The sequence below is a fragment of the Prionailurus bengalensis genome, chromosome B3 (genome assembly GCF_016509475.1).
Source record: "Prionailurus bengalensis isolate Pbe53 chromosome B3, Fcat_Pben_1.1_paternal_pri, whole genome shotgun sequence".
Classification (NCBI taxonomy): domain Eukaryota; kingdom Metazoa; phylum Chordata; class Mammalia; order Carnivora; family Felidae; genus Prionailurus; species Prionailurus bengalensis.
This window is the reverse complement of record NC_057355.1, coordinates 17774600-17784929: the sequence shown is the minus strand read 5'-3', so window position 1 is coordinate 17784929 and position 10330 is coordinate 17774600. Positions and strand designations below refer to the sequence as shown.

Here is a 10330-nt window from a genome sequence, read left to right as displayed (position 1 = left end):
AAGACTTTTTAGGGGCGCCTGGCTGGGTCAGTCAGTAGAGCGTACAACTCTTGATCTTGGGGTTATAAGTTTGAGAGATCTACATTGGGTATAGAGATTACTTAAAAAATAAAATAAAAACCTTAAAAAAAATAGAAAAGAAAAGCGTTTTGACATTACAAAAAGTGGTAAGTAAGACTGAAAAAAAAAACCCAAATATCATATGATTTCACTTATATGTGAAATCTAAAAGACAAACAAACAAATAGAAACAGACTCATGAATACAAAGAACAAACTGGTAGTTGCCAGAGGGGAGGGGGGTGGAAGGATGAGCAAAATGGGTAAAGGAGATTAAGAGGTACAAACTTCCAGTTATGAAATAAATAAGTCAGGGCACCTGGGTGACTCAGTCAGTTGAGATTCTGTCTCTTGATCTCAGATCAGGTCTTGGTCTCAGGGTCGTGAGTTCAAGTTCCACATTGGCTCTGTGCTGGGCATGAAGCCTACTTAAAAAATAATATAAGATAAAATATGTAAGTCATAGAGATGGAAAGTACAGCGTGAGGAATACAGTCTATAATAGTGTAATAATGTTGTGTGGTGACAGATGGTAACTACACTTACCTTGGTGAGCATTGTGTTACACAATAGAGTTGTCAAATCACTGGGGCGCCTGGATGGCTCAGTCAGTTGAGTGTCCGACTTCCAATCAGGTCATGATGTCACGGTTTGCGAGCTCAAGCCTCACATCAGGCTCTGTGCTGACAGCTCGGAGCCTGGAGCCTGCTTTGGATTCTGTGTCTCCCTCTCTCCCTGCCCTTCCCCCACTCATGCTCTATCTCTCTCTGTCTCAAAAATAAATACACATTTTAAAAAATTAAAAAAAAAAAAAGAATTGCCAAATCACTGTGTCATATACCCAGAACTAATACATCGTATTGTAGAGCAACTATACTTCAATTTTTAAAAATCAATGAGAAAAAAAAAACAATAAATGGCAAGAAGTGATTTTCTGTTTAAAATGAGCCCACAGTCCCATGAGAAACAGGGGGGCGGGGTGGGCAGGAAATTAACAGCATGGTCAGTAAAGGAGGTGCGTGTCTCCCCTGGCTGTGGGCATGAGCAGGAGTAGTTCCCCAAGTGAAAGCAAACAGCTGATGGCTTTAGGAATCTGGGTGGGAAAGAAGTGAAGTAATGTTTGGAGGAGTGGAAAAAGGGGCTAGGAGACAAAGGAGAACGTCTGAAACTAGTAAATCACATCAGGAGGTCTATTTGACTCATTCACATATGCCTGGATTGAACGCCTCCTGAAGGACGTCAGCAGTCTATTGAAAGGATGGAAGTGAATGTGAAAAGGAAATTAGGAAATGAGGCATGGAGGGGTGGGGGATGAGTCTGGGAGATTAAAAGTGTATTCCTCTGAAAGCATCTGCTTCATCGAACAGGGTGCTATTGCAATATTTTCTTATATAAGTAATACTGGCAATTAGAGAAGCCTCATCAGGTTTTGGTATTTCTACTGAATAAAGGAGGAGGCTGGGCAAAAAAATAAAAGGTGAGAGGGCAGAGGGCTGAGGGAGGAGCTGACGGGATGCCCAGACTTTTGGTCAAGACTTACAGGACACTCAAGACCAGAGGGTGATTTGGTTTGGCTGCAAACCTATGGATTCCAGCAAATCTCGCTACTTCACCAAGAGGGCTGAGGCAGAGCCCTTGCTCTTCCTAAGAGGTCCTTTTCCAAATCAGTCCACACACAGCTGAACACACTCTTGCTCCTTTTTACGGGTGTTTCCTTTGTTAATGGAATAAAGATACGTTTGAGGAATGAATAGCAGAAAAATCCAGTCAAAATGGAAATACAGTAAAACCTTGGATTGCGAGCAACTTGTTCTGCAAGTGTTCCACAAGAGGAGCAAACATTTCTAATAAATTTTGACTTCATAAACGAGCTATGTCTTGCAATGAGAGTAGTATGGGATGCCAAAAGTCACATGATCGCAAGTGAGCCAATGGCTCTTGAAACTCGCCTTGATATCAAGTGCTTTGGATGACAAGCATGTTTTTGGAATGAATTATGTTCACAAACCAAGCTTTTACTGTACTAGGGGATGGAGTTTTGGAAGATATGCAAAGGTGGGCATTTTTTAGCACCTTAAAGAGCAGTTTCTCCCCCTTATATTTGTACAGCACATGAGGATTATTTTTTCTGAAGCTGAGTCTCGGGATGGTTGTGATAATAATTGTGAAGGTATCTTAACTATTCTTTTACTGGGGACGGAAACACATATATCACTTATTCTACCAACGTAATTGTCGAGAAGAAAGGAAGCAAATGTCACTGACATTTTGCAGCAACAAAACCAAGCCCCAGAATTTTTTTAACACCTTGTTCAGTGTGACAGGATGGGTCAGAGTGACTCATGGGGTAACAAGTTCCAAGAGATGTCTTGGGTCCTAGGTATGCTTTTTCACTGGGACCATGTTTGGGGTCCCCACGGAGATCTCAGTGATAAGCAGCAGATCCAAAACAGTTAGGTCTTCGCCCGCCTGCTGAGTTAGTGAAAGTACCTGGTGCAAAGATAACCTAAGGTAACACATAAACCCCAAAACAAGTTTTGTTGAACTTTGTAAAGCAAGACACCATGTTAGGATGCCTGAGAAGACGTGATTATAGAGTCAGGTGGAGATTAGGTCATTATCTGGGGTTAGATTGCACATGAGGCATGACAGACACAGGGCTGATCCTGGGGGTGAGAGAGGATAACGATGGAAGTAACAGCTGAACCCCTTCCCCATTCCATCAGCAAAGTTTTCCCTCATGCTCAGGGAAGGGATGACTCAGCAGAAAGAAAGAAAAAGGAAAGATTCAAGCACTGGCCTTGGCTTTTCGGTTGGTTGTGGGAGTTACAGAAGGAGCCGTGGCATATGCAACAGATCCAGGAAAACTCTACTTGAGGAAAAATGTATGTTTTGCTCTCTACCCTTGGTCCCTAGACTAGAAAAGATTCCCGACACTTGAAGAGTTGCTGAGGACACCAGGAGTAGAGTGGTGGTTTCCAAGGAAGGGCTTCTGTGCCCTGATCCTTTGGGCCCTGCCCCAGGCAGAGGAACCCCAGGAAGGTTGGGGCATCCCAAAGGACAGGGGATTGGTTGGGGAAAGTGACAAGATTCCAGAGGAAATTTCTGACTGTCACAGTGAATCTAAACAGAAAGGCTTTGGACGAGAGGAGCTAATATTGTTAAGCTGTGGGTCTATCCATCCCAGATATTTAGCTATTGGACACAAAGCAGTCCAAAATGGCTTCTGATTCCTGAGGTAGACACTGCCAGCATGACAGGATGTACTGGGTGTCATCTTCTTGGTGCCCTGATGGGAGTGGGGAGGAAGGGAGTAAGTCCACAAGTGGTCAGGGATCATTATAGACAGAACTGGGGAAGATGAACAGGTAGGGAGAGATGTAGGGTGCCTTCAAGGAACTGGAACCCATTTGGGAAATTAAAATATTGTAGGGTCATAAAAACTATGTACACCCCCACTAGAGATGTGTGAGACTTGGTTGTGTTATGAAATATCAATTTAATTGATATTATTAAATATCAATTTGCAAGCAATTATCTCCTCTTCCGAAAGGCACTGAGTTTAGAAAGACTCATATAGGACAACGTGATAAAAATCTGTGCATGTGTCAGGTTTCCATCCCACTGCTTAAAAAATATTCTAATAAATGAAAATACATAATGTGTAACTAACACCCTGGTTATCAGAGAACCAAGTGGAGATGTGGACAGAGAAAAGTCCACGTGTAAAGCCATTAGCTTTTCTGATATGTTCCACCAATGTCATTGTTCAGGCCCTGTTGATATAATACTGGCATGTGGCTTTTCTTTCTGATTTACTTAGCAATTTATAATGGGAACAAATATCTTTGTATGTCACATGAAAGAATTGGGGGCAATTGATGAATGCTTTTCTTATCATCTCGCTCCATTGTCCATCATAGCTAATAATTTATTTACTTACAGTAAAGGAAGTCCATCCAAGAATGAATGAATTCTACTGTCATTCATACTATCAACTCCTAGTACTTCTAGTCAAGGATGGAAAAGCCACCGCCAACAACTTTGAGGGTATGGTGAAGATCCAAGGGAGCACTATATATAGCTGGTGAATCAAGGAAACATAGGATACCCAGGAACTAAAACCAAAGGCATGGTAGCCTAGCAGGAAAACTCAAGCCTATAAATACCCAAGACAAACACCCCTGGAGCTGGCCTCTGTCTGGAGGAACTCTAGCTCTCCTGTCTTTATAAAGTGGCTTTAGTAGCTTGTGGGTAGCAAAAGAAATATATTGCTCTGTTCGGTCCCAAAGGTGTTTTGAGTTTTTGAAGTATGTTTTTTTTAATTTTTTAATTTTTAATATGAAATTTATTGTCAAATTTGTTTCCATACGACACCCAGTGCTCATCCCAAAAGGTGCCCTCCTCAATGCCCATCACCCACCCTCCCCTCCCTCCCACCCCCCATCAACCCTCAGTTTATTCTCCCTCCCTCTCTAACCTTTTTTTTTTCTTCCCTTCCCCCATGGTCTTCTGTTAAGTTTCTCAGGATCCACATAATATGGCATCTGTCTTTCTCTGTATGACTTATTTCACTTAGCATAACACTCTCCAGTTCCATCCACATTGCTACAAAGGGCCAGATTTCATTCTTTCTCATTGCCATGTAGTATTCCATTGTGTATATAAACCACAATTTCTTCATCCATTCATCAGTTGATGGACATTTAGGCTCTTTCCATACTTTGGCTATTGTTGAAAATGCTGCTATAAACATTGGGGTACAAGTGCCCCTACGCATCAGCACTCCTGTATCCCTTGGGTCAATTCCTAGCAGTGCTATTGCTAGGTCATAGGGTAGTTCTATTTTTAATTTTTTTGAGGAACCTCCACACTGTTTTCCAGAGCGGCTGCACCAGTTTGCATTCCCACCAACAGTGCAAGAGGGTTCTCGTTTCTCCACATCCTCGCCAGCTCTATAGTCTCCTGATTTGTTCATTTTAGCCACTCTGACTGGCGTGAGGTGATATCTCAGTGTGGTTTTTATTTGTATTTCCGTGATGAGGAGTGACGTTGAGCATCTTTTCATGTACCTGTTGGCCATCTGGATGTCTTCTTTAGACAAGTGTCTATTCATGTTTTCTGCCCATTTCTTCACTGGATTATTTGTTTTTCGGGTATGGAATTTGGTGAGTTCTTTGTAGATTTTGGATACTAGCCCTTTGTCTGATATGTCATTTGCAAGTATCTTTTCCCATTCCATCGGCTGCCTTTTAGTTTTGGTGATTGTTTCCTTTGCAGTGCAGAAGCTTTTTATCTTCATGAGGTCCCAATAGTTCATTTTTGCTTCTAATTCCCTTGCCTTTGGAGATGTGTCAAGTAAGAAATTGCTGCAGCTGAGGTCAGAGAGGTTTTTTCCTGCTGTCTCCTCTAGGATTTTGATGGTTTCTTGTCTCACATTCAGGTCCTTTATCCATTTTGAGTTTATTTTTGTGAATGGTGTTTTAAATGAAACGTGAAAAAGTGCAAATCCTAACTGCACGCTACCCACATGAGCACACTGGGGACACACCCAGTTGTGGTATCAAGATCAGGAAACAGAAGATAGTCAGCATCTGGAAGCCTCCCTCATCTCCCCTCCCAGGCACGACCCCCAGCCCCCGCTCCCCCTTTTAAAACCATAGACTAGTGTAGTCAGTATAATAGAACCACAGAGTATGCATTCTTACATATCTGACTTCTTTCATTCAACATAGCAGTGTTTGTATGTCACAGCCAAGAACTGGAAACAACCCAAATGCTCGGCAACAGAAATAATAAGTGAGTAAATCGCAATCTATTCATATGAAGTAATACAACACAGCAACCAAAATGAACAACCTGTTGCTACATGCAGCAGCATGGATTAGTTTCACAGACATAATGTTGAGCCAAAGAAGCCATATTCAAACAAATATGCAATTCAAAAACAAATAAAAGTAAGCTATGCGGCTAGAAGTCAAAGCTGTGGTTCCCCTTAGAGGTGATGAAAAGAGTAACGTCCCAAGAGTTTTTCCATGTTTTCAATTGCAGTCATTAGAATGGGTGTATGAGAGTAAAGGTTTAAGTGTTGGATTGGCGGTTGTTTTAGACATGGTTTTACAAGGTCGTGATTGCTAGTGAGGTTGAATACTTTTTGGTTTATTGGCTACTCTTTCGTGACATGTTTGTTCACATCTTTTACCCATTTTTCTGTAGGGTTTTGTGTCTTTTGCTCATTGATTCCTTTTTTTCTTTTTTACATTTTCTGGACATAAGTCCTCTCATATCTATGGTTATACCTCCCTGGTTACATGTATTACAAATATCTTCTCGTGCTCTGGGACTTGCCTTTTCTCCTTCTTGATGGTGTCTCTTTAAAATTGAGATAAAATTCCCATCACCCATGTAACCCATCCCCCCACCTACCTCACCTCCAGCAAGCCTCAGTTTGTTCTCTATATTTAAGAGTCTCTTATGGTTTGCCTCCCTCTCTGCTTTTATCTTCTTTTTCCTTCCCTTCTCCCATGTTCATCTGTTGAGTTTCTCAAATTCCACATATGAGTGAAATCCTATGATATCTGTCTTTCTCTGACTGACTTATTCCATCCACATTGTTGCAAATGGCAAGATTTTGTTATTTTTCATCACCGAGTAGTATTCTATTGTATGTATATACCACAGCTTCTTTGTCCATTCATCAGTTGATGGACATTTGGGCTCCTTCCATACTTTGGCTATTGTTGATAGTGCAGCTATAAACATTGGGGTGCATGTGCCCCCTTTGAATCAGCACTTTTGTTTGGATAAATTCCTTGTAATGCAATTGCTGGGTCATAGGGTGGTTCTATTTTTAATTTGTTGAGGAACCTCCATACTGTTTTCCAGAGTGGCTGCACCAGTTTGCAATCCCACCAACAGTACCAAAGTGTTCCCCTTTCTCTGCAGCCTTGCCAACCTGAGTTGTTAATTTTAGTCATCCTGACCATTGGGAGGTGGTAGCTCAATGTGGTTTTGATTTGTATTTCCCTGATGATGGGCATTAAGGAAGGCACTTTTCGGGATGAGCCCTGGGTGTCATAGGTAAGAGATGCATCACTGGGTTCTACTCCCGAAGCCAAGACTACATTGTATGTTAACTAACTTGAATTTAAATAAATAGAAAATGAATTAAAGATAAATAAAGAGATAAAAAATAAAATAAAATAAAATAAAATAAAATAAAATAAAATAAAGAGATAAAAAATTAAAAACAAGTTGAAATGATATTTTAGACATACTGGATCAAATAAAATATATTATTAAAATAAAAAAATTGAGATAAAATTCACATACCATAAAATACACCTATTTGAAGTATACATTTCAGGCTCCTCCCTCTGACCACTGCTCCTCGAACCGGTGTGGCCTGCATCCTCCTTCTCTATTACTTCCTACAGCTCTCGCCAGTTATCCTCCAGTTGGCCCTCTGGAACTGGGGCGGTGACTCCCTGTGCTTTGGGACTGGAGGTGCCTTCTGCATGCCCAGCACCTACTGGGGCTCAGGCAGCCTCGCTGTGTCCAGGTCCTCTGCCCAATTTGCATCCTTATCTTCCTGGAGGGGCTACAGCAGCAGCTTGGCAGACGGCCAGGCCGGGTCCGACAGGCTGCGGGCGGGCAGTGAGAAACTCACTTCAATGGGCTTCTGGCTTCTACCTGGAGAAGATGCACGCCCTAGAGGAGGTCGAGGGAGATCTGGAGGTGGCATCTGAGACTGGTACCAGAAGCCAGTTGCAGGCCTGCCCACAACTACAGCCCCTACTTCAAGACCATCAAGGAGCTGCAGGACAAGAATCTTGTGGCCACCATTAAGCACTCCAAGATTGTCCTGCAGATTGACAATGCCTGTCTGGCTGCAGATGACTTTCCAACAAGGTTTGGGCTAGGAGGCCGACATAATGGCCTGCGCGGGGTGCTGGATGAGCTGACCCCAGCCAGGACCAACCTGGAGATGCAGATCGAAGGCCTGAGGGAGGAGCTGGCTGACCTGCAGGAGAACCAGCAGAGGAAATCAGTGCTCTGGGGGGCCAGGTGGGTGGCCAGGTCAGTGTGGAGGTGGATTCTGCTCTGGAGATCGACCTTGCCAGAATCCTGGGTGACACGAGAAGCCAATATGTAGAGAAGCAAGACAGAGGTCACTGACCGGTGGCACGGTAGGCTCAACTAAGCAGGAAAGTCCCCCCTGGAAGGCACGCTGGTGGAAACAGAGGCCCGCGTTGGAGCTCCACTGGCCCAGATCCAGGCACTGGTTGGTGGTATTGAAGCCCAGCTGAGCGATGTGCCTGAGGACACCCAGAGGTAGAACCAGGAGCACCAGCAGTTCATGGGCATCAAGTCGTGGCTGGAGCGGGAGATTGCCACCTACCCCTGCCCAAAGGGCCAGGACATCCACTGCAACAATCTGCCCACTCCCAAGGCTCTCTGAGTCTGGCAGCCTCCTGGGCTTCCTGCTGTCCTGCAGAGGGGTTCCCCTGAGCAGGGGCATGGGTGGTGGGGGACCCCACCTTTAGATTTTCCCCTGACCTGGCAATAAAGCTTTATGGCTCAAGGGAAAAAATAACAAAGTGTACATTTCAGTCCACGCTCGTACATTCATCTCCATATCTAATTCCAGAACGTTTCGTCAGCCCAAAAGATACCCCATTCCCATTGGATGTCCCTTCTTATTCCATCTTCTTCCCATCCTCGGCAACCACTAATTCATTTCTTGTCCCTGTGGATTTGCCTATTCTAAACACTTCCTAGAAAGAGAATTGTACAATATGTCTTATTTTCTGTCTGGCTCCTATCACTTGACAAAATGGTTTCAAGGTTCATCCACATTACTGCATCTACCAGAACTTCATCCCTTTCTATGGCTGAATACTATTCCAGTGTATGGATATAACAGCTTATGGTCATCAGTTCATCAGTTGATGGAAATTTGGGTTGTTCCCACTTTTTGGCTGTTATGAATAATTCATGTACAAGTTTCTGCATGAACATACGTTTTTAATTCTCTTGGATTTAAAACTAGGAGTGGAATTTCTGGGTTATATGGGAACTTTATGTTTAACTTTTTAAGGAATGGCCAAACTGCTCAAAAATAGCCTCACCCTTTACATTCTCGCTAGTAAGATATGAGGATTCCTGGGGTGCCCAGGTGGCTCAGTCAGTGAAGTGTAGACTCTTGATTTTGGCTCAGACTCATGACCCCAGGGTCATGGGATCGAGCTGGACATGGGCTTCATTATAGGCGTGAAGCCTGTTTGAGGTTCTCTCTCCCAGGGCACCTGGGTGGCTCAGTCTGTTAAGTGTTTGACTTCTTGGTTTTGGCTCAGGTCATGACCTCACAGTTCATGAGATTAAGCCACATCAGGCTCTGCACTGACAGCACAGAGCCTGCTTAGGATTCTCTCTCCCTCTCTCTCTACCCCTCCCCTGCTGGCGTTTGCTCTCTCTCTCCCTCTCAAAAGTAAACAAACAAACAAACATTTTTTTAAATATGAACTTTATTGTCAAATTGGTTTCCATACAACACCCAGTGCTCATCCCAACAGGTGCCCTCCTCAATGCCCATCACCCACCCTCCTCTCCCTCCCACCCCCCATCAACCCTCAGTTTGTTCTCAGTTTTTAAGAGTCTCTTATGGTTTTGCTCCTCCCACTCTAACCTTTTTTTTTCCTTCCCCTCCCCCATGGTCTTCTGTTAAGTTTCTCAGCATCCACGTTAAGAGTGAAAACATATGGTATCTGTCTTTCTCTGTATGACTTATTTCACTTAGCATAACACTCTCCAGTTCCATCCACATTGCTACAAAAGGCCAGATTTCATTCTTTCTCATTGCAATGTAGTATTCTATTATGTAGATAAGCTATAATTTCTTTATCCATTCATCAGTTGATGGACATTTAGGCTCTTTCCATACTTTGGCTATTGTTGAAAGTGCTGCTATAAACATTGGGGTACAAGTGCCCCTATGCATCAGCACTCCTGTATCCCTTGGGTCAATTCCTAGCAGTGCTATTGCTAGGTCATAGGGTAGTTCTATTTTTAATTTTTTTGAGGAACCTCCACACTGTTTTCCAGAGCGGCTGCACCAGTTTGCATTCCCACCAACAGTGCAAGAGGGTTCTCGTTTCTCCACATCCTCGCCAGCATCTATAGTCTCCTGATTTGTTCATTTTAGCCACTCTGACTGGCGTGAGGTGATATCTCAGTGTGGTTTTGATTTGTATTTCCGTGATGAGGAGTGA

General features: G+C 43.3%; 1 pseudogene; it reads left to right on the top strand.

Moving 5' to 3' along the window:
- The first annotated feature begins 7119 nt into the window (after positions 1–7119).
- On the top strand, positions 7120–8520 carry LOC122467836 (annotated as a pseudogene).
- The last annotated feature ends 1810 nt before the right edge of the window (positions 8521–10330 follow it).